Source organism: Apis florea, unplaced genomic scaffold (assembly GCF_048593485.1).
Source record: "Apis florea isolate Af1SG1 unplaced genomic scaffold, ASM4859348v1 contig_37_pilon, whole genome shotgun sequence".
In the NCBI taxonomy this organism is placed as follows: domain Eukaryota; kingdom Metazoa; phylum Arthropoda; class Insecta; order Hymenoptera; family Apidae; genus Apis; species Apis florea.
In genome coordinates this window covers 717327-743196 of record NW_028256861.1, presented here as the reverse complement: position 1 = coordinate 743196, position 25870 = coordinate 717327, and the positions used below count along the sequence as shown (strand labels likewise).

Sequence of the window (25870 nt, the reverse complement as noted above, 5' to 3'; positions counted from 1 at the left end):
CAATTGAAATAGTTGAAGAGTAAAATTTCTTGAATAAATTAATAAAAAGGAATATAATGGCTAATATAATATTTTACTGGTAATCGTGAAAATTGAATGAACCGTTGATAAAAATTTATTGACAAAAAAACTAGAAATAGAATTGTACCATTCTTTTCATCATATTCTTCAGCGTTATAATTTTTAAGTTTCACAAGGAAAAATAAGAAACATTTTATTTCTAATTTTCATATGAAAAAAAAAAAAAAGAAAAAAGGTAAATATATAAACGTTGATTAAATAATTTATAATTGAAAAACAATACTCTTAGAAGAGTACATTTTTTTTTTTTGAACGAAATAAGCATGTGAAAGTTAGTACGTTCCAAAACAGCTAGCTCTTAGCCAGTATTTGGATCGCAGCCAAGTAACCTTTGGTACAATTTTACCATTGTCCAACCAGCTCGATAAATCGTTCTAACAATTAACGAGACAGGTCTGGACGTTACGATCCAATTCTTACACAGCTCGAGAAACTCTGTTGTCGAAATTAACGATCACTTGTGAGATTAGGTTAGGTCTGGTTGCAAAAGGCTCAGCCAGAGGTCTAGGAAGAATTTCCGGCCGCGAGGTGTCCGTCTATAAATGTCTTAGACGAATTTACGACCGAGCTTCCTGACTTTTGACGATCGTTAGCCTCCACGTACCTGCGTTTTGTTATCCATTTGCTTATCATTAGCGCGATTATATTTTTACGATGACATTTACTGACCGGAATTCGGCGGGGTACGCACCATCATTGCCAACAACGTTCACGTAATCCTTCCATGGGCCTGATTTATAGTTGGCTACCTATACTTTTTCTTCCACCAAATCTTCCTTAAGCCCTTAAGACTTGATCCTTTCGGTCAATTCGAGTTGAACATTTTTTTCTTTTTTCTTTGGTATGAAGATTAGCTTCTCTCTCTCTCTCTCTCTTTAATTTTATGGAAATATATTTTGAATGTACCTGGTTGGAGGAGTTTGAATGAAGTTTGAACGATGGTGGTCGTATATGGAATTAAAGTGACGTTGCGGAGAGTGGATCAAGGGAATTCATCTGGAAAAAAAAAAAAGAGCAACTTTTGGGAAGAAACATTTGAGATGGATGGAAGAGAAAAGTTCATCAAGTGACATGTGCCTTTTTTCACTCTTGATGGAGTGTTTTTTCTTTTGGAGAGAAAATAATATACGTATCCATTAATTGAATAATAATGTTAATTCGTTAAATTTATCTATCTTTTTATGAAGTTTATTATAAAAAAATATTGTTGCTTGATCCACAATAATTATACATCTATTCCGAGCATATTGGATCAAATTTTCTATATTTCTTGAATTTATCAAATATTTATTAGATTTTGAAAAGATAAACGTGCATTATTTTCAAAATTAATGATGCAAGTTCGTCTCAAAATGCAAACCGTAAATTATACGCAAATTATTCCCTCGATTTTTTTCCCAAAAAATAAACTCGGCATCACTTTCTTAATAAATTCTTACATTTAAATAAAAAAAGAATAAGAATAATTAATTTCCTTGAATCTTTTTTTAAAATATTCCAATAATCATCGAAGAGATTTTATATACGAGCTAAAAAAAAAAAAAAAGAATTAAAACAGATATCCGATCAAAGATACGTGAAACTTAATAAATTAAAAAAAAAAAGGAACCATTTCGATCTTGCATTCTTCTCCTCGAATCGATCGCGATGTAATCCTTTAATTCGCAAAATCCATGAAATCTCCATCGATAATTGGCAGGAGTGCGTTTCACGCTCGATCCACAATATCTCTTCGAAGGTAACGGGTACGCCAGGATGAAAAGAAGATAGAGAAAACAGTAAACGCGGGTGAAAAGAGATGCAGGGAGGCTCTCGAGAAACTTTCAAAGTAAATGAGTTCAGTGTAGATATATATATATATATATGTATATATGTATCCAGCGTTGGGATTCTCCATTTTCCATTCTCGGCTAGGCGATAGCAAAAGTTGAAAATCGTCGGCCATTGCGAGCACCCTGCGCGCTTTTAACCAAGCCTCGATCTTCTTTCTGTCCCTCTTTCTTCCTTTCTTGTTGCTGGATGGTGGTGGTGGTGGATGCCCTGCCTTTACGTGGATTCTGTTCTCTCTCTTCTATCCTTGCCCACCAACACGGTGCACGGAATACGGCCACTTTTTTTCTTACACTCCTCTCTGTATACAGGGTGAGTCATGTGAAATGTTGTGTACAAGCTATTCTTTTCGAGATTATTGCAGGTACCGATGCGCTTTTTCGTTTAAATCTAAATCTAAATAATCTAAAAATCAATAATATTTACCTGAAGAACTTTCTTTACATTCTGCTACAAAAGAGCCGAATTATTTTATATAACAATTTTGATTCAACTTTTTTTTACAGAATTTTTCATTGATACGCAAACACACTGTTTCTTTTTCTTCGTAACTTTCGTAACCGTTTATCTACAAAAATATAATCAAGTATTCTTTATTGGATTCAATGACAGCCAAATAAAAAAAAAAAAAACCATTAATATACCTATAATATCCTTACACGGGTATACGGTTCCATTTTAAAAGAAAGAATTTTTTTATCTTTTTAACGCCTCCTGAAAATGCGTTGCACTTCGAATTATAAATTGTGTAATATAAAAAAAAGAATTATATCATAAAAGAAAAAAAGCAACTGTACATGACTCACCCTGTACATTGTGCACACACGGCCGAGCATGTACACGTTCCATAGCGTATATTCGCATTTGCACGCCCGCTTGCACGTGGATCCTATGTAAACGAAATGTACACCGAGTAAAAAGGCGAGGCGAACTTCACGGATGGAGGAGAGAGGCATATGCTTCTATACCAGCCGAGCAACGTAACCCGCTTCATTTCGTGTCCACTTTATATGCAGACCATCCTGCGTCTCTTTCTTCCCGTGGCACCTTCCCTCCACCCTTTTTCTCGCATTCTACTCCTCGATACGTAAATTCTCTACCGCCTGGATGTTTAAGTGGCCGCGCGAGAAGCCGCGGCTTTTCCCTTTCTTCCTTTGCTATCTTCATACCTTCTTCTCCGTCGATAACCTTGTGAAACGCGCTCGATAGGATCGTCGTCTGTTAGTATTTCGTTGATTTTAATTTCATGTCGATCCACCGTGATATTTTTCTTTCTTCTCGCAAGAAATCGTAGTATATGTAAATATACGCAATTGCATCGAGATTACAGTCGATTTCTTCCATGGGGATTGGTTACTTCTGGTAAATAGAACTTCGATTTCAAATCGTTGAGGATATGATAAAGTGAAGTACACAGATCGCAGGTGTTAATTAATAGAGTATTAAATTGCAGAAATTCTTACCGTTAAAGATATCGATGCGTATAAGTATGTATTTGAAGTAATTTGATTTAAAAATTGTCAAATTAGTAGGAATAATAAAATTTCATTTCTAAATGAAATCAAATCTTTTTTGTGTCGGTGTAAAAAATAAGTTTGCTCGAAGAAGAACAACTCGTCAAGAATTATTCATTTGTGCATTACTAAAATAGCCATATGCGCCATTAAATGACGTCATTTAATGAACCTTGTATTAATGTTGTATTTATAACAGTTCCTGACTCGTAAAATTTCCCGAACCGATTCCATAAATATACACGAACCAGTTTCGACATTTCAATTCACAATTTCGTTTAATCTTCGATGATCCACTAGATTTAAAATCTCGATCCACTACGAAAGATCCTAAATAAAATCAGCGTGAACTCACATTTCTGTTATTTCGATCAAACATGAACGTATTCAACAAACGCATCGTAAATTAAGGATCGATCTACTCTTCGTATTTTTCAACAATGTATCACACGCACGTTTACGTATAACCTGATATACTTCGGCAAAATTTAGGTCAATACACAATCATAGATTTAAAGAATAATCTGTTTTCACTGTGTTAAAATTAAAGATGAAACCAAATTTCAACGAAAAGTATAAACTTCCATAAAACATGTCAGTTGCTAATAACTAAACTTCTCTATAGAGTGCACCACCAATACAAAGATGGCTGCACGGCTTTCTTTCTTTCTCTAGTTTTATTTCCCAGATCTAATTACAAATCTATTTGTCTATTCTTTAGATCTATTATACCATTATATATCTAATTAAGGATTTTAATTACCTGCAAATTATCCGTAGACAATTTATTATTCGTTATCACTCTACTTCACTTTATTTCAATTTATCTTATTCATGAGAACACGATCGGCCAGTGTAGACCGGCCTTAAAAATGCAAGGAAACAATTCGATAGAGGCATTCTTTCCCACTTCCTATCTAAAATATCGTTTAATCGGGCTTCCAACTTGGATGCATAATTACGGCCAGTCTGCGGACCGAGATTCGAGGAAGGAAACGACGCAAGAGGAAAGCATAAGACAGGGGGCCAACGCGTAATATAGAATCACGAAAGTTCGCAAACTCGTGCTCGAACGGCTCGTTCGAGCAGACGAAAAGGAAACGAGGGAAGGGATGGGGCGCGCGAAGGTGGACCACGAAGAGGCGGGAGAACGAGTCGAGGAAGAAGAAGAAAGGAAGTGGAGGGAGGTGGAAGGCAAAGGGATGGGACGACAGGAACACGAGCGAGGGAGAGGAGGTGGAAGAGGGCAAAAGTTTCGATCGTAAAGCGAATGGAGGCAAAAAAGGAAAATTACATTAAGAAACTCGAGCGTAGCCGGTCCGATGATACTCGGCTGCTGGTTGCTGGCTATACCGGTATGCGGCGCGTTGATCGTCTCTCCGTTCCTCTTCTTTTCGTTTTCTGTACCTCTTCGTTCCACTAATTTGGCCGTGCTGCGAGTAAGTACGGTAATGGCGAGAGGAAAACGACGTTTGAAAGAATCTCGGAGACTCGTAGGAGAAAATTCGGCGATTGATTTCTCATTCTTTGGCTGCATGATACAAGTTGAAACGTTCGAGATTTTTTTTTTTATGAGCTACTCTGGCTACAGAAAATATTATTATACCATTGTTTATTAGAAATGAATTGAGAATATGTGATTATATATTCATAGAAAATTTAAATGCACATCGTATGTAAAATATTTAAAATAAAATGTGCATTATATACGTATATGAGTTTTGATTATTATTATTCAAATTCCATTTTTATAACTGGGTTCATGAAAATTTCAATTTGCATAAATATGAGTAGTCTACTTATAATATATTAATTTGTTTTTCTCAATTCTTCTCAAATCTTCTCAATTATTTTATACCAATCGTTTATTAACAGGCAAAAATAAATAGCATAACATAGTCGAACAAGCTTAAACTTTTGCTAAATTTTTCGTAATTTTATCAAACTTAAACCAAGTTTTTCGTAAATTTATCGCAGTTATGGCGAGTTGCTAGAGATATTGTCGAAAGAAATTCAAGGTGCTTACGAAGGGTTGAAAATTAAAGGGAGGCGAGAAACTACGAGGAAAACTCGAGATTGAAGGTGGAATAGAAAGTAGCAGGAGCAACGTTCGTTCCCTCTTTTAAAGCGTCAGTCAAATTCGAGTTAGGCCGAAGGTATGATTACGAACCAGGGGTGACGATTTAAATAAGAAATAAGCTGTATCGCGTCTCGACTCCTAGTTTTATAATAACTAATATTTCAACTGTGATTCCATAAACTGTCTGCAACTACGACCGATAGATAGCTAACAATTATAAATATTCATAATAGATTGCGATTTTTAAATTACGATTTTATTATTAGAGGGTATAATATTAATCGATTATTCGAATTGTGTATTCAAAAACGAATTAAATTATTTCTAGTGATGCATTTCTTTCATATCACCACCAATATTAAATTCAATAATATGCAAATATGCTATTCGTAGCCGCTATAACCGCGCCAAAACTTTATTCACGTTTCATTTGCAGTCGACGCGAAAGGGAACCGAGAAAAAAAGTGGAATTGAGATTCCAAGTCGAGATTCGAACGAAAATCGCGACCTTAATACCAAATGGAATGCGAGAGCCAAAGGACTCACCGACAAAGACTCGATTCTTTCTCTATTGTACACCAAAAGACCACTTGATCTAAAAATCCATGCCTTCCAGGTATTCCCATCTCGCAATGTAATGAAAAGAAAAAAAAAAAAAAATGTCACGATTTTTAATCCGGATAATAATAAATTTTCATCCTATCGAACATCAGTGATAGGAATGAACATATCGCGAACAATATTGAACAAGATTCACGATGCAAACGGAAGATAATTTTGTACTGTGCTCGTCACGATGGAACGTTTCTACATTTCCTATTTGAATCGAATTTAACTTTTTTGGATTTATAAAACTCGAACTCTCGATGATGCCATCACGAAACTTCGTGAAAATTCGTTCGAGCGAAAACACGTATATATATATATATTACGCGCATGCGCAATTTCAACTCAATATACTTGGTCACGATAACTGCAGGCCAATAACAATAAATGTGGAACATAAATGGAGAACTATTCGCCTCGGTCGGAGAGAAGGATAGGCGCGTAGCATTCTTTCGCCACACCAACCAAGGGATACTCTCTCGCTCTCTCTTATCTTTCTCCTTCGAGTTCTTTGCATTGGAAAGGATAGAAGGATAGCCAGCCATCCTTTGATAAAGATTGGAAACCGACGTGTGCGTATATTCGAACGTTATAATACTCGCCAAGGATTTTCGCTTCGAATTTTTATTATATTTCCGATTCTCTTTTTTTTTTCTTTTACTTATGCGCCGAATGATAAGCCAGCAATGGGCGGTCCAGCGTGTGAAGTTCTCTTCTTCCACTTCTCTCAATTTACTTCAATTCACGTTCCAATGAAATGATGGAATTTGAAAAAGGCGGAAGAATATCGAGCAATTTAATTATATCGATCGATGAACTCGTGAGCGTGGAAAACGAAGAATTGCGATTTAAACTTGTTTCGATTAATTTATCGATTACTTTAACGTGATAGAATACTTAATTCGATATTTTTATGCATCTGAATTTGTAATAAATTTATATGAAATGAGAGATTATGGCGAATAAAAATTTCAATTAATACATCGATATTACGATAGTATCACGAATTAAATAAATTTGTGAAAAATTTCATCAATTAGATAAAGAAGAAGAAGAGGAAGAAGAAGAAAATAAAAATTGTGTCTACAAAAAAAACTCTCTAACTCTTCATTTCTCCGCCATTAACGCCATTCAACAAAAGTGTCGCAAAGCTCTGTCGTGAAGCTCTTAAAATTTACACGACCATTGCAGGGAGGATCGTTTCGTAATCCGTCCAATAAAAATACTCCCGTAATAGGATTAATTCCTGGACGATTGCAGAGAGGGTGGTGAAACGATTTGGGGTAGCGAACGATCGAATTAACTGTGTGGGTGGAGAGTGAGTCGGGGCCATTGCGAGAATCAGGGGTACAATCGTTCCTTATTCTACATAGAGTGTCCCTCAAATTTTCGAAAATAAAAATTACCTCGTTTCCCGATAAATCAAGTTGGATAATTTTTTAAAAATTCATTAATTCATTCGAGAAAATCGAGTTTGAAAAATTGCAAAAATTACTATCACTTCAAAAAAAAATCATCGATCTCGAACCAGCGAATATTTTATCTTCTGATTATATGTAATAATAATAATAATAATTAAAATGTAAAAGAATCATATTTGTAAGGCTAGGAATAATGGGACACCCTGTATATTCGAGTCTAGGAGAAGAGACTCGCAGCCACTCCTTTTGCGATCTACACGCCCCCTTGTCGCGTGCGCTAATTGTTGGGAATGTTATTTACGACGCCAAGCGTCGCGGCGCTTGACTCACACGTTTCTGGAATGGGAATGCGGTTGGCCGATATATAGAGACCGAACGCGGTTTTACGACGTTTCCACTTGAAACGCCCTAAGGGTAGCCTCGATTCGTGGAATCAGTCGTGATGCGTGCTAAATCATCCGACGAATTGCCATAAGCGTTTGCAGTGCCGCTCAATTTGAATGCCGCGTGCACACATGCGGCCAATGAAATTTGGCGGCCGTGATAATAACGCGGGAACACGGTGGTCGGTTACGAACGAATATATCTGAATGCTGAATATCCACAAAAATCATGGAATAGGTACGTTTCCTTTATAATTGAGCAATGTAGAATAATTTTATTTAATCTAGCCTGGACGTGATCTAATATCAAAATAAAAAGTGTTATAACAGGAAAAGAAATGGAATTTATTTTAAGAAGAGAGTACGAAATGTATTAAAAATGGTATAACGGAAAGAAATATGACTTCAAAAAAATATAATCGACTTAATATTGTTTAATAAATAATTTTTGTACATAGTTTTTCATTTCGCGATGTATAGATATGTTCAAACGTCAATTCTCTACCATTGGGTTTTATTTTATTAGTTAAATGCTTTGATTGCCGAGTTTCAGTTCTTTTTTTAACAAATTATAAATTATGTTCTCGCTTTTTTGGGAGGCTTAAAAAAACGGGTAATAGAAGGCAAAGCGAAAGAATAGATAAAACGGCAAAAGGAAGAGGTATATAACCCTTGGATGACCTTGAGTAAACTGTTCATTCCCACAACAAAGAATAACCTCCAGCGTTGAAATCTCTTTACTTGACGAGAAAAAATTCTTTATATTTTTTTCTCGAACAGAAAAGAAAGGCTTACATCTTTACAAGGTCGTATGTCTGAACCATCTCTCCTGAGATTCCCGAACTTTTTGTCACCATTACAATATTTCGCACAATCTTCTATCCACTTTTGCGATTAATAAAAAAAGTTTCACGTATTATTTATTCCAATCAATTATCACACGTCATATAGAAAATTATTGTAATGAAACGTGTCGATCATTTCGTTAAAATTTCGATTTATCGGGACAGTTTCGATCGAAGCGGTACGCGCAGCTTGTCATCTGCGCATGCGCGTATCTCCAATGGGAACGCAGTTAATTTATGCCTTTGCGGCGCGCATGGCGTACGTACGTTTCCATGGGAAATGAATTCTAATTCTGTTGGAATTCCTGCAATTCGGTAACGCGATATTATTTCGATAATTTTTTAATAATAAAAGCAATAACACGCTACAAGCGCCCGATAAAATTTCTAATCGAGCAAATAAATTCTTTTCATAACCTTTCGATCAATAAATCATTTTGTCGTCCCGATGAATGAAGAAACTACCGATTGTAACGGAAATAGATCGTTTAAGATTGAATTTACACCTCAATATACGTAAGTACCGTGTACTATGATTATATTTTCAAAGAAAAATATATGTTTTTTGTAACAATTGCAAAACTATAAATTCTAAAACAGCGTTTAACCTAACCTAACCAAAAAATATTAAAGTTTAAGGTGTCAATTTTTTTTACTCGTGTTATTGACGATTATCTAATATCAATTTTACGCGTTCCGTAGAATAAGGTTCGTTGTCCTTGGATATATCTACTTATAAGTTTATACAATCTCTCCTATACTTCGTGATCTTTGCTTTGCATTGAAATTCTCGAAATGAAGTCGAACAGCTGTCTCCCTCTCGAGGAGCAGGTTCATTTGCAACTCGTTTACAAGCGGAGTCGTTTCAAATGAACCGCGAATTCCTTACCATCGATTCCAGCCATTTACAATCTCGACATCGAATACTCGACTCTTCTGCGAACTCGAACGTCTCTTGTAAACCGGCGTCGCGCCATTTCGAAGCTCGTTCAAACTGTTGAAAGTTTTCAAACGAGGGACACATTCGATAGAATGTAAAAACCATTCTCCAACCAAAATCGTATTTAAAATGTATAGAATGAGATAGAATGTAAAGATCTCGATAATTTTCTAACCTTATTTTGCAATGTACACGCCCACCTCTCTCTCGTTATCAGATCACTTAACGATCCTAATTAGCCGGTACAATCGAGTCGCCAGGTAGACGTTTTTTTTTTTGTTTCTACCTGATCCGTTCATGGAGTGTAAAGTCGTGTACAAGACAATCGTTTGTACAAGGACTAACTGTTATCCATTGTTAAAATATTTTAAAGAAATATAAATATTAATTGAACAAAAACATCTTGATAAGGCTTTTTTTGACGAAAGTGAAAATCTGTGATTTTTAAAAAAATTGTGTACCGTTGTGAAAATAGTTTTCTAGAGCTTTCTAACATCTCACTTAAAAATTAAAGAGCCTCGAATGAATCTTGAAAAATAAGAGATGAAAAATGTTTGGATAACACGTATTTATTTATCTTAATAGAAATACTAATACTACTGGAAATCTTTAATCAAGAAAAAATAAAAATTAAAAATTATCGCTTAAAACGATCGACGTTTCCAACGATTTTATCTCGTTTCATACACGATCGGAAAAAATTACTTTGTCCTTTCAAATATCGCGTGCAGCCAATGATGATCGCAGGAAATTAATTAACTAGCCCGGTATCAACGTAATTTATCGCCAATTACGCTATTTATCCTTCGTTTGCCACGTCTCGAAATTAAAAAAAAAAAAAGAAGAAGGAAAAAAGAGGATCGCCCCTTAAATTCAACTTTTTTTCAACTGGGATTTATGGTCGCGCCTTCATTGAATAAACCATGTCCAATCGCTGATTCACGATTCAACCGAGCCAATTTTCATCCCTACTCGATGCACTTGGCCGCAATTGTCTCAATTGTTCCATCCCTCGAATCGATTGAAATATATATATATATAACCACGCCGATTGGAATGAAAATGGACGAAGGATCGATCTGTCCTCGTTTAATCTTAAATTCTCTAAATAATTCAGTAATCAAAAGATACTCGGTCGATATTCGGCATCAACCTTTGTTCAATTTTCGCATAGCCAAGACTATAAAATCATAAAAATAACTGAAAGAATAAAAAAAAAAAAAAGAATCTACTTATCAAAAATCTTTCGGAAAAGATTCTAACTACCACGAACGAAGTGTAATCGATTTCCTTTTTACCGAAAGAACACGCGTTTCAGAACGTGTTTCCGCGAGGCGTAAAATTGAAATAAAAGTGTTGTTGGTTGCGGCCGGTGCCGGTATTCAAAGCATCCGGCCACGATTTACAACGGTTTACACGTCGAGTTGTGACCGTTTAAGGGGCCGGCATCGTGGCGTAATCGTCCATTAAATTACGGACTATTCGAGAGAGATGGATACTTAAATCGCCGCCTCCTCCTCGCGGCGGCCTCCGCGCGCAGATTTTACAGCGGATGGAGCGCGGTCGGTATCGTCGATCTCTTTCCGCCAGTCCCTCGAAAAAGCTCGAATGTCAAGGGGGGGAATCGGGGACGCGGGCGGGGGAGGGAGCGTCGAGCTTCGAATATCGCGTCGTTCGCGAGTTCAAACGGAAATGCTTGATTTCACAAGATATATTTTGTTGCTTTACGTGAATTACGAATTAATTGTACCTTCCTTCGATTTAAATTATCCCGTTAACATCTTGAAAAATAAAATAGATTGGAGATTCTAACGAAAGTAATATCGAACGGAATAAAATCCCATTCGAAATTGAATACTTATTCACGAAAGGAATTGAAGCATGTGATGAATAAATACTTGTCGTATCGAGCCTCTTCTAAAATCCTCTGGTAAATCCCTCTGTCAGGAAATGGTGGTACGAATCGCGTGTGTTCAACACTTTATTAGTTGATAACAGTTAAGAGAACGTTGAATTCCGTAAGCAGTTTACATTTAATAAACGGTTTTTGAACACGCCACCGTCTCGTTTCTTCTTCCTTTCACGAATGAAAAACGTTCTCCTGATCCATTGTTGATTCTCTTTCCTCTTCGACAATGGCTAATTAACAAACGACTAACTTTTTTATGACAATTAACCGAGAGTGGAATAATTATCGTTACAATTACGATCGCGCGAGACACTCGTTTCGATTCCATTGCGGTGTAATCGTAGGATGTGACGGTTGAGTGAGATCGACACCAGCGCTACGTGGTTGTTAGCTGTACTAACGCCCAGTATATTATAACATATTATAACATATTGTTACAATTAGATTACAGATGCAATTTGTTTGCATTTAACTGTGGAGCGTATAAAAATATCTAAAGTTGGATACTCGTTACGATAATTGGATGAATTTCAATTTCAAAAACGTTCCATCTTCGAAAGCATAACGCAGTAAAAAAAGGAAAAGGCAGGGGCTCGTAAACACGTATAAATTATCATATAATGAAGATCACCTGGCACCGCACTCGTGCTCATTTGCATAAGATTATTTATCAATGCAAAATAACGAACACGCGAAATCTCCACGGGTATTCTATTTTTTTCTCTCTCTCTCTCTCTCTCTTTCCCCCATCCAATGCACGCCCACCTAATTTCGTTTCACTGTGTGTACGTCGCGATTGTCAAATCTGCCCTCTCCTCTAACCATCTCTTTCTCTCTCCTATCCTTTCTCCATCTTTCTCACTGGTGCCCGCTTCGAAAGAGTCGAAACAGTTTCGACGAAATTGCTGCCGCTGACCGAAGAGGATCTGCCTCTGAGAATGGCCACACCACCCGGAACACGGGATTGTGAACTCTAACCAACGATTCCTCTTTCCCTCTAACCGTTAACCACGATGGCTGAACGAGTTCGACTTCATCGGTCCCTTCGAGCTAAGGATTATCTTGGATATATATATATATATATATATCCAAGCGAGATTTCGACCGCAGGAAAAATCACTGGTCCGGGAGATGAGACGAGACTGGATTAAGCCGTTCCACTATTGGGGACTTGTGATTTTGGAATCCTTTGATGATAGTTGTCTCGATGGTTTTGTTTCGACGGGAGAAAGAAGTGGATACGTCGGTTTGTTTTGGATTTTTTGTTTGTTCCGATTCAGTGAAGTTTGATTGGGACCGGTGGAACATATTTTTGCGGAAGATTTTTAATTTGAATTCAATCTGAAGTAAAATCGGTGCGATATTTCCATCTGTGTGTTTAAGCGTATTTAATTTTCCTTTATAAATAAATATATTTCTGAATTTTGACAAATAGAATGATAATTACGACAATAAGATATTAAAATTTAACAATAAGAATTATTAAAAATAGGATATTCTTGTTTAATTTTCAAAATGATTTTAAAATATCTTAAACGACAAATATATTTGAATTTAATTTAATAGAATAGATACGGTGACAGATAACTTATATTATTCACTTACTCTATATAAAAATTGAAAAGAGAAAAAAAAGCTATTACACACGTTCTTTCAATCGTTTCCTCTGGATTGAATTCGGCTCAGGAATGGCCGCCTCTTGAGCTAACCGTTAGTCACAAAAGCTACAAGAGTGGAGATTGTGGGGCCGATGAGGCGAAGCTGCGCGCGTACGAGGTCGTGGTAAAATGGCTGCACACTCGTGCACAAATGTGTTCGTGCGTCCGTGAAACAAGCCGCGACCGTGACTCGTCATAGGGCCACTCCACTCCGCCATGGCGGAGTCAACAAGTGACTTTACGAAATGTTGCTACATTCACCACAAGTTATACCGTCGTACGAAAATATTTGTCCGATACGATCGTGAAATCTATCGAGGGAAAAATATTTTTGGCTACTTGGAATAATGTGAGAAATTCAATTTTACCTCTGAATTTACTATTACCTTCGAAATATTCGTTCGATACGATCATATATGATCCATATATTCGATATGATATTGTAAGATGAAATCAATCGGTAAAACTGATAGAGAAAAAATATTTTTGATAGCTTAGAATGATTTGAGAAATAAAATTTTGACATTATCTTTGAATTTGTTATCGTCTTCGAAATATTCGTTCGATACGATCATATACGATCGATGTATTCGATGCAATATCCCACATGAAATCAATCAATGAAATTGATAGAGAAAAAATATTTTTGATAGCTTAGAATGATTTGAGAAATAAAATTTTGACATTATCTTTGAATTTGTTATTGTTTTCGAAATATTCGTTCGATACGATCGCATACGATCGATGTATTCGATGCAATATCCCACATGAAATCAATCAATGAAATTGATAGAGAAAAAATATTTTTGATAGCTTAAAATGATTTGAGAAATAAAATTTTGACATTATCTTTGAATTTGTTATCGTCTTCGAAATATTCGTTCGATACGATCGCATGCGATCGATGTATTCGATGCAATATCCCACATCAAATCAATCAATGAAATTGATAGAGAAAAAATATTTTTGATAGCTTAGAATGATTTGAGAAATAAAATTTTGACATTATCTTTGAATTTGTTATTGCCTTCGAAATATTCGTTCGATACGAGTATTGAAAAAATTTAGAATTTTATATAAATAGAAATTAACTTATAGTATCTGTCCGATAATTATAAAAAATAATATTTTTTTGATTCCCTAATTTATAAAAAATTATATTAACAAAATTATAATTTATCAAAAAAAAAAAAATAACGAATCTAAAAAAAATATTTAACAATTAATCCCTCACAAAAATTTCCAAATCATTAAATTTTCATTAAATAAAGAATTCTTCTTATTCTAACGATGTCTTATTCTAACGATAAAGATACAACTAAATAGAGATTTCGAGAAACTCATTTCACGTATTTAAGTTCTACCGAGTTCTGATCGAGAATTACGAAAGAAAACGATAATATATTCGACACATTACCGCTTGTTATCGCCATTATCGCGATCCATGTCGATCCGTGCAGTGCATTCGGGGTGCACGATACGACGCTCTTAATTAATTTTGCAATATTCTCGAGCCGAGTATCGACCAGGTTTTACGAGCGGTTCCACGACCATCAAACTTTTCCCTTTAGAGAATAACGATTCACGGGGCAATTAGCGTTAATGGTTATCGATAATGCGTTCGAAATCGTTCCATCACTCTCGCTTTAATATCATGGCGCCGATATTTTTTTTTCCATCGACGATAAATTAACCGTGAATTAACAATTATAAATACATTGTGGTAAAATATGCACTCGACTAGGGAATTTCTTGATCGGTGTTCAATGAAGATGGTGAATTTTGAAATTTAGAGATTAATTAAGTAAATAATTTAAGATAATTCGATTATAGATAACTTAACTATATAGATATTTTCAAGATGAAACTCGAGTTTTTTTTACTATTTTTAGAATTGTAATTTAAATAAATAAGTTATTAAAGAATTTCAGTTTTCATACATAAATTTTCTCTACAATTTAATAATATAATATATAATATTTATAAGATTAGAAAGATTATAGAGAAAACTTCTTTAGGAGGTATACATAGATTCAACTTGAGAAAATATCCTAGCATATATCCCTGCGTGGAAAAAAGTACCGTTGTAAAAATAAAACGATATCTTCTTCGAAAATCATGGAGGAAACTTTTGAAAAACAAGATTTCCAGTTTCCAATGGCAAATCAGATTGCATAAAACTGGTTCGACTTTCTGTCACGACAAATTTCGTCTGACATTCGAAGAGCACGTATCACACCCGCCGGTAAAGAATTTATCGCGAAAGTAAGAATATGAATAGATATCAAAGAAAAAGAAATGATATTCAGTAAAATTTTAAACAATATCTCTCACAATCGCAACAATTCTCTTATTAAAATTTTACTTTAAAGTATATCGATATCCTAACGTTGGTAATAGAAAAGAAATAGCCCTTAAGATTCAAAATCTGCAATATCATAGGAATTTTATTTGTCTCAAATACTTTTTTCCAGCAATATTTCTTACAAATAAGTACTACATTAACTTTCTAAAGTTATAAATTAATTCTCAACACGGTAACTTTCAAATACTTGCATTCTTCTTAAATTCTCTTAACCTCAAAAATAAGAATAAGAAATAATAAAAATGACACTCGATAAACCTTTTATCCCTTACGAAATATTATTCTCAACATTTCTTACAAATAAATGCTACTTTTTCGAACGATAAAATTAACTCTAAATAAAATAACTTTTCCCTCAACAATTTTCAAATATTCGCACGTACGAAAATATATACTCATGATCAATATACATTCGAAACCTTCGACATTTCTCACGATCTCAAATATCAACAACAATATATTCTACAAAAATAAACACACAGAGACCACCTCTCAACAAAACGATTCACAATTTGTTCGCAGTTTTCCTATCGAACACCTAACCTCAAAAGTAACGAGAAAAATGACACTCACCGGAATCCGATCGATCCAATATCAATTCCTTCGAGGTTCACCAACATCTCTTCGCCTTAATCCATCGCAAAAGTATCGAACGACGTTTTATAACTCGCAACGACGATTTCTCTCTCGACGAACGGCGTAGAAAGAAGCGTTTAGAGCGGGCAAACTTGGTACACGTAACAGCAGAAGCGACGCTCGAGTGATGTGTTTCCAACGTACACACGCGAGCAAAAAGAACGTATAAACTAGATATACGTAATACACATCCGAGTTGCGAGAGCTCGAGCGTGACCCCTCGAGCCGAAGCGAGCAACGACAACACGGTGTCACGCGTGTGTCGGATGTGGAACTAGAAATAATTGCGACCCGCAGCTGCCTCCACGCTTCTTCTTCCCGCTTCAATTTCCCAGCGACCGTTGTGTAAGCGGTTTAATTAAATCGGGGCTCTCGAAACGTCTCTCTCTCTCTCTCTCTCTCTCTCCCTCTCCCTCTCTCTCTCTCTCTCTTTCTCTCTCTCTCTCCGCGCTGCGATTCTGTAATTGCGATTTTCCGGTGGAAGTTGCGTCATTGCAATTTTTTCCTTATCGAGAATTTTTGAACGATAATAATGGTTTTTAGTTAATTTAAACGGTGATAATTCGATAATAGTTTGAAATTGTGTTATCGTATTTCTTCTTATCGAAGAGTTGCTTGCATGGTTGAAGTAATTTGATGGTTTCAAGTCGTTATATTATATATTTTTGTGGAGAGAATGGTCCGACGAAGACTAATTAAATCATACATTTGGTATGATTGTGATGTAATTTAATAATTGATATTGAATTTTGAAGTGTTATTGTATTTCTTTTCATGAGATTTTTTCAAGGATGATATACGATAGTTGAATGAATAGTAGAATAATAGAGTTGGATAGATAATGATGGTTTAGTTACAGTAATTTAAATCATATAATTTGAAGCTGTATTGTACGTATTTGATACGTATTTATATGCAGAATCTATAAATGACTATAGATGAGAATGGAAGTTGGTGGAAGTTATTCGATGCAACTGATACGTATACAATTTATTAGTTAGAATTACTATTTCACCTTTTTGTACGTAATAATAATAATAATAATGACTTAATTGAACTGATTTGATAAATTGTACGGATAAGCGTAATAACTGTAATTTACTAATTAGATGATAGATTGATTGAATAAATTTAGAGACTAGACTACGAAGAGGAAAATGTGGAACGAATAAATTAGCTAAGATACTTGACACATAGAAAACGTATCTATATCTCCTTTTATTAACTATCGCAAAATTGGGCAGAAAATAACTCGCAACAATTTTAATATATCGAGTTAATTATTTCAAGTTTCGTAACAATTCGATACAACAATTAACGTAAGAAAAAAATTAATTCAAACACATTCGCGTCACAATTTTCACCCCAATCGCCGAACCCACACACAATAAACAATCCACTTTTACTTTCAATTTTCATTTCCCAAACACCAAGAATTATCGAAATCACGATTACGAATCACGGAGATGACGTCCGCGTGTTTCGTAGACAAACTTGAAACTGACGGAAGCGAGGCATGACACACAAACCCGGCCTAAACCCTGTCACAGGGAGTCTCGCACATAAAAGAGAGGACAGAGACGAGAGGCGAGGAGTCAAGGTCCGGCTCGAGGGGGCTGATTACCCCTTTACGAGGAACCAAGGTCTCGGGACGAGTTAGGCGGATGGATAGGCAGTTACGAGGGAGAAACCTTGCTTCCTCCTCCTCCTCCTCCTCCTCCTCGAGAACGCGTAATAACGCAAGCTCGTTTTTTTCACCCTCTCAATTGCTACCTGACTAAGAGGAGAAAAAAAAAAAGAGAAAAAAAAGGGAAGGCTTGGCAGTTAACCCTTGAGGTTTTAAAGGTTCGAGGGACGGCGAGGGAGGGGGGGGGGAGGATTGCGTGTACGGAAGGAAGGGTTGGCGTTTCGACACGGTGGTGGCCTTCGGCTCGCTGTAAAAACGTACAAAACAACCCTTTTTCTCAACAATCCATCACCCGCGACCTTGGCCTCTCTCTCTCTCTCTCTCTCTCTGTTCTTTGCGCCGTTTTTTCTTTCGAGGTGGGCAATTTTCGAGGATGGGCAAAATAGTTAATTTAAATAGGTGTAAAGAGTTGTGTATCTGTATTTCTAACGCACTATAACGACCATATATTTATAAACGTCCAAGGAAGAAGAAGAAATAAAAAAAAAAAAAAAAAAGAATTGCGTTCTAATCTAAAACAATTTCGTTATTATAAACGCGGCATAATTTTAATTGCAACGTGGTTATTAGCCACGTAGGGTGCGCGCTCGTATCTCCGAAGCGGGGACGTAAATTCGTGGAAACAAACGCGGGGTACGGGGAGGGAGAGGGAGAGGGGAGGGGGCTCGTTTCCAGTGTTCGCAAGTTACGATATCGATAAGCGAACGGCCATTTTTGTTGCGGTTCTTCGCGAGATGGCTCCACTATTCCCTCGAAAATATCGCTTAGGTGGCTTCCTGTGGCGGTTGAACGAACGAAAAAAGAAAGAAGGAAAGAAGGAAGAAGAAGAAGAAGAAGAAGAAGAGGAAAAAAGAAGAGGAATAATCTTTTCCAAAATTCAAACGACTTGGATGATGCTAGCTCGTAGTATATATATATATAAAGATTAAATTATGCAACGTCGAATGACTTTATTGTACGACGTCCAACATGGCGAATTTCTTTGCCGTCCTCTCTCTCTCTCTCTCTCTCTCCCCCCCGATTCTGTTACGCGTTACTCGTTCCAATTTGCATGAGCATCGAGAACGATCGTAATTTAGGCTTGTTAGATACGTGTTGCGTCCTTGAGGTTGCGTTCGAGCCGCGCGCTCGCTGCAAGGTCACGATGCACGGCTGCTTAAAAGCAAGTAGATACCTTTTCTTTTTTTTTTTTTTTTTTTTTTTACCTGAAATTCTGGCCGAGGTAACGAGTTGGGAAAAGGGGAGAGAATTTTTCGAGAACCGGGTGCAGTTGAAGGAAACGAACGACGGTGGACGAATCGTGAAAAAAAATTTCGTCTCGATCGTAGGAATATCCGTGTCGAGTTGAGAATTTTGTGTATATTAATCCGGTGTAAGTAAATTATTTTCGTTTGAAAAAAAATTATCTCGACGAGGGAAAAATTTAATTTAAATCGATAATAAACCGTGGTAAAAATGAATTTCTTCGTGGAATTTTTGTGATTATTTTTATCATTTTTTTACGATATCTACCATCGATTGTATAAGGATCACACGAATGAAGGTGAAGGGTAAGTGCGAAAATTATCGTGTGTCCAAAAAAATCTGTTAGTTCATGCTTTCCTTGAACTGATCTCAAATTTATTCGAGATGTGCAATAGTGTTATTCTTGAAATGCTGTATTTCCATCTACGTAAATATTTCCTTTCCCTCGAAATATCGAAATATATCTCGCGAATTCTATTCTATTTTCCGCGTGTCAGTCACGATTTACAGCAAACGCGTTATCTCGTCTCTGCTATAATATTACCATCAAAATTAAATTTATATCACCGTATATCGGAAGGAAGATTCTCAAAATTCTCAGAAATAATCTCCAAAATACCGCCAAATAAATATAATTAAAAAAATTGTCTCAAAACCAGCCGAATGTTATTCCAATAAATCGTTCAAAAAAATTCCGCTCGACTAAATTTCGAGTTCGATTTCTTCGATCGTTAAAAAAAAATTCCCCGTTGTAAATTGCCTGACTCAACCTTACCTGATCTTCGCACTAATATTTCCTCTTCTCAACATTCTTCCCTCCAAATTGCATTTCAACATGGAACCATGTTACCAAAACTCTCGTTTGCATCCTCGAACGGGAGGCGAGAGGTGGAGGAGGCGAGAGAGGGCGCAGAGAGGCCATCGAGCGACGGCCATCGCGAGGGAACGATTTTCCTCGATGCGTGGAACACGGATCGAGGTTGACTTTCGAACGTGCTCCGTTTCACGCGATGATTTATGGCCGGTTGATAGTTCGTGCGCGCGGTCGCCGGTTTTATGCGAGCGTTTTAAATGGGAGATAAACATAAAGAGGCCTTTTACGACACCATCAAATAAACAACTTGACTCCTCCTTCTGGTGAGCGCGATTCCATCCAGATTTTCGACGTGGCCGGCCAACGGTGCGCCGCCACTTGGAGAAATGTGTTTTGCTGGAATTTTTCGGACACGTTTTCGTCGATATTTTTAGTTTTAGGATTAATTATGGAAACGGGCTTATTATTATTGTTAAAAAAAAATTGTGATTTAAGATTTGTGATTGGATCGTTTCGAAATTATTTTGCTGGAGCAAATAATTTTTCTTTTTTTCGATCGAAAAATTGTATATAATTATGCGTCGGAAAGAATTGATGGGATATGGGACACGTTGCTTTAGGGGTGAACGATGCATTGGCAAATTGAAATGTAAAAGAATCTCAAAGGATTGGATAAGGGTTATAATCTTATGCGAGACAGACGGAAAACAAACTAATCAATTTCACTTTTCATAAATCTTTTAATTTTATTACCCGGTTATACGATTAGTATTTAAATTAACTTTTTCAAGTTGATTCATAATAAACAAATTGCGTAAACAATCGTACATCTTCAAAATAAATGTCATTCCGTTCTTTCCATTTTGTGATTTATAAAGACGTTTGATCAATATGACTTCTCAATGTAATAATTAATCGATAATTTCTTTAGAGAATACACATTATTTCTTATAATTGGCAATATTTTTAAATAATTAAAAAAAAAAAAAAATTCAACGACAAATTGAATCCAATTTGAATTATTTAAGAAACATTCAAATATATTCCATATAAAATTTCATAAATGAATTATTATAATGAATAATGAATAAAAAAGAAAAGAGAAAAAATGTCAAAAGTAGAAATTAAATATTGTGGAAAAATAATGAATTGTGAAGAAGAGGAAATTAACTCAAAGTTTCATCGGATCTAATTGTCCATACTTTCGTTCTGGACGACGAGAAAACGGACGTAATTTGAGAAGGTTCAAAACAAATAGAAATTCGATCTACCACGATATTAAGACTCTATTTTTCTCTTCTCTCTCTTATTCATATTCATAACATAGTCCCCCCTCCTCCCCTGCCGAAATTTCGTGTCCGTTTCGAAGGTAAAATCATGTTAATAATTCGTCGTATTTAAAAAAAAAAAATATTATTCCACGATAAATTTCAATTTGTCGCGATTAATACGAAAATTTATTCATCCACGAACGTACAAATCAAAGAATATACCTGTCTAAAAATTCTAAATAATCATATTCCGATATATAAAAAATTTAACAAGTTTAAAATATTCTAAATATTTTAATGTGCTTTTAAAAACTATCCAACGTTCGAATTCATTCATCCCCTTCAACTTATTATATTCCAACTTCCAAAGAAATTCAGAAAAATCAAACGTTCAAATAAATTCCCTCCCAATTAAAAAATATCGTCGATATCAATCACTCTTACATCCCCACTTCCCCTCCCTCCCTCCTCCCCTCTCACCACAAGCATACATTCATCCCCTTTAACCTCTCTCCGCCATATTTAAATTCTAATCCTTCAACCACAACCAACTGTCCACAACCAATCTACCACAATCTCAAACAACAACCTCCTCAACGCTTAAATCTACTCGCCTTAATTTCTCTCGATCCGTCCATCTTTGTGTACGTACGTGCAATATACACTCGTGCAAATGTACGCTGAGCCGATCGACTCGCTTCAAAAAAATAAAAGAATAGAGGAAAGGAACAAAGTCGAACAAACTCACCGAGACGACTTGTCGAGAAGAATCGAATTCGTGGATGGAGGATCGGAAGGGCGCAGCCAGACGTCGGTTACGCGGGCACTAAGGGCGGCCATGACGAGCGCGGAATTCCAGCGTCGCGACGCCAGTCGGGCACCCGGCCCCAAAGTATCGACCGGCATGCTGGCACACGGCTTCGTTCCGTGGAAGACCTGCAGAGAGAGAGAGAGAGAGAGAGAGAGAGACGGTCTGGAGGGGTATTGCAGCCGAGGGGGGCGTTGGAGGGGGTGGAGTACGGCGAAGGCAGGAAGGAGGGAGGGAAGGAGGGTGGGTTCAGCCACCACGCCCAACCCCCGGCGAGAGCGATTTCGAACCCCTATCTTCGTTCCGCAACCCCCGTGGAGAGAGCCACCCTGGTCACATTACCATATATTTCCTTTTATATCCTTTTCCGAACCGCTCTGACCCCCGTCGTTGTCGTGCCAGCCTCCTCTAACCCTCCGCTATATTTCCGTCTTCGTTGCTTCCGTTGAATTTCCGATAGCCGTATCCTTGTCAGATGCGCGGCAGCTTCCTGTAAGCCGCCGCTATGTTTCCGTCTTTGTTGGTTCCGTTGGATTTTCGATAGGCGCATCCTTGTCTGGTGCGTGGCAACCTTCACCATGGTTCGCCGTCTCTTTTCGCACCGTTGGTTTTCGGCCGAGCGCATCCTTGTTCGATTCGTTGATAGGTAGCGACAGTGGTTTCGCTGCTCTCTCTCTCTCTCTCTCTCTCTCTCCGCCTCTTTTCGCTTCGTCACCCTCGCGATTGCGAACCGGCGGCTGAATTCACGCGGAACGAGCATTCGTTCGGCCTCGCTTTCGTTTTTATCGGTTGCTGGAGATTAGGTCGATCGGTTGCTGCCAGTTCTAGGCGGGATGGGGGTTGAGAAGGATTTTCTTTGAAGACGGAATCGTTTGAAGAAGTTATAACGAATATTTTAATCTTGTGATCGGAGATTGATCGAATTTGTACTTTTGATAGTGTAGCAAACGTTTGTATAATTATTGCATAGCTTAAAGGTGGATATTTAAAAATGAATTTGACGTATTACGAAATGTATAAAATCTGAAAAATTCTAGTTCACTCGAAGAAAAAATAACGTACTATTAGAGAGCTGATTATAATTAAATTTAAAAATATTTAATTCTAACCTCATTCATCATATGCACATCGAATTTTCTTCCATTACTCGTTACTTGTCTGTAATAATATATTTCTCGATTGATGCAAGTGGTACTTACTTACGTAGCACACTTCTGATCGTCAGACCGTGCGAAATTCGAGCAGAAGCAAAAGTAGGAAAGGAGAATCATCTTGACTATTTTTACCTCATAGTTTCTATGTTTATATTGGAAAGTAGTGGGGGAATGGAATGGCATCAGTGTCGACTCGAGGTGGTCAACGAACGAACTGAATGACGAACGCCGTAAAATAATGCTACGATTCCCATAAAGCGAGGTTACATCATGTTTAACCGTTATTATTCGAAAGAGCACGGTCGCGCTCTTTTGCGTCACGTAACGCTCGCGCGACGTAAATTCGCTTGATATTTGAAATATTCCCGAAATAATTCCGATTTACGATCCTCTAATTTATACTTTCCTCCCGGTGAATTGCATCTCGTGCTCTTCGTTTCTCCTCTTCTGGTCTCGCGCCGTTGGATCTTCGTGTTACTGTGAAATCGTGACTGATCGACGCTTCTCTATTTGTACGCCATTATTGTTGTCTACTGATTGTTACTTCGAGCACAAAGTGATAGTTTCAATTCAAAAATGTACGTACGTATTTTTGTTCTGTTTCCATTTCTGAGTCCACTTGTCTCTTTGTAATTTATAAAAATGAATTGAGATAAATTTATTTTTAAATCTATTGAAGTGAAAAATTAAAAATTCTTAAAATTTACGATATTTGTATTACTTCGAGTTCTATAACGTTAAAGATTTTTTGTCTTATGCAGATATTCAGAATCTCGACTACCAACGTCGATGTTTATTAGCAAACATAACCTAATCGTTAGATGAACTTTTTACTCTCCTTTGTCTGCAACCGCCACCACAATTACTGATAAGCTTTCAATTTTGCTAACAACGTCTCATCCTAGCTACGCTCAATTCCATCCACCTTTCTTTTTCCTCGTTCATTCCACTTCCTTCCTTTCTTCCTCCACCTTTTTTCGTCGTCGCTGTTCGACACGCTCGCGTGACTCGACACGCGTATAAATTAAACTAAATTACTGCGGCGCGAGCATGTCGTTAATCATGGCGAGAAATTATTTTCGACGCGACATTTTTACGAATGCGGTTTATTAATCGCGCGCGGAGACGATAATTAAAATTCGCCGGGCAAATCGAATCGCTTTAATTGCACGCGCGAGACGTGAGTGGAAACCGCGCGTTTTCCTCGAGGTAGCCGCGCGGATTATGGGCGAATTATTTTTTTACGACAACTCGAGGTGAGCTTAATGGCCCATAAAACGGTCCACCGTGCTCCAAGTTTTGCTTACGAAATGAAGAAACGATTAAGTTAATGCCTTATTAAGGATAGTAAACAGCTGGAATCAATTGGGCGCGTTTCCATTTATTTGACGCGGAAAGTGGTGTAAAAACGTAGTTACTTTTCCTCTTGTCTTTTCTTATAAATGGCAAGTCTTTGCTATTTGTGACTTTTCAAGCTGTTATAATGCTGTTATAAAAATTATCATCTTCGTTAAATTTATAAATTTTTCTTCGGTTAAAGTAGTATATTTTAAAATAAGTGTACAATAGAAATAAAAATTCACCGACTTACCCAAAAAGAAACTCTTCCTACGGCTGCTTAAAAACAGATTTTCCTTGGGATTTTCCTTCGAATTTTCAGGAGATTATAGCCGTCACGACCTTCGAATCTACGTTTCCCAACGTAGATCCGCAGGATCCTCGAAAATGATCATAAAAATAAACCTTACTTTAAAAACAAACTTCCATAGAATAACATTGCCGTTTAAAAAATTTTAAATCATTTTGTAATAATTTCATTTACATGGATGGATTTTTCACGAATGAATGTTAAAATTCAAATTTTTACTTAAATTCGGTTACAATGAAATATTCGTGTAATGCTTGCTACAATTTGTTTCAAGTTCTTCGATTACGTTACCTGGCGTAAAATTTTTAATATACAATCTCGAAAGAAGAGAAAAGAATTCCTACGACCTGCCTTAACCATTTTAACAGAGCGATAAAACAAATCGTACGTGGCCGTCTCGAGAGGGCGCTCGAGTCGCGCTTGGAGGCTTTTCCGCCCGTAAATCGGCAGGATTTCCAAAGAGTCGTTATCGCACGAGACGACTCCATATGTCGTGTGTCCCGTGTATATCCATATGTGTGCCGCGTCATCGCCGGTTTACGACACAAGGCCGTGCAATCGCGGCCGATCATCCTCCTCGACCGACATCGTAAATCCAACGGAGGTTCTTAACCTTATCGATCGGCCGTAACTTCACCGCGATAACGGACAGACGAACGCCTCGCCTCGTTCGCGCGTTCTTTTCTTTAAACGAACCGCCATTGTTCGCCCGCCATAGTTCCAGCTTGTTGCGCGAAGCTAATGGATGGGATTGGATCTGAAATTGTTACAAATTATGTGAGTCCATTTTTGAATGAATAACGAACGATATGTTAAATCTTAAATGATTTTCATCGATTAATTATTTATTTGTAAGAACTGTTTCTTTTTTTTTTTCCCTATCTTTTAAAAAATATAAAAAGGGACAATTCTAACGCGTTGCTTTTGTGTGAAAAATGAATTTCTTGATCAATGAAATTGTTCATAGAGTGCGTT

At 36.8% G+C, this 25870-nt stretch overlaps 3 long non-coding RNA genes across 4 annotated transcripts; all 3 read right to left on the bottom strand.

Annotated features, from left to right (window-relative positions):
• Positions 1–319: 319 nt before the first annotated feature.
• Positions 320–16544, bottom strand: LOC147656226 (uncharacterized). 2 transcript variants are annotated; one of them, XR_015294830.1, is made up of 3 exons: positions 16206–16544; positions 773–1077; positions 320–685 (listed from the first exon to the last, which is right to left on the bottom strand). It is a non-coding gene; the product is annotated as an uncharacterized LOC147656226 (long non-coding RNA). The 2 variants fall into 2 exon arrangements; XR_015294831.1 differs by lacking the exon at positions 16206–16544 and adding an exon at positions 1521–1583 and having other exon boundaries at positions 347–685.
• Positions 2411–3241, bottom strand: LOC147656227 (uncharacterized). Its single transcript, XR_015294832.1, has 3 exons — positions 2718–3241; positions 2556–2625; positions 2411–2479 (listed from the first exon to the last, which is right to left on the bottom strand). It is a non-coding gene; the product is annotated as an uncharacterized LOC147656227 (long non-coding RNA).
• Positions 16545–23943: 7399 nt separating the features above from the next.
• On the bottom strand, positions 23944–25667 carry LOC147656225 (uncharacterized). Its single transcript, XR_015294686.1, has 2 exons — positions 24839–25667; positions 23944–24733 (listed from the first exon to the last, which is right to left on the bottom strand). It is a non-coding gene; the product is annotated as an uncharacterized LOC147656225 (long non-coding RNA).
• Between the last annotated feature and the right edge of the window lie 203 nt (positions 25668–25870).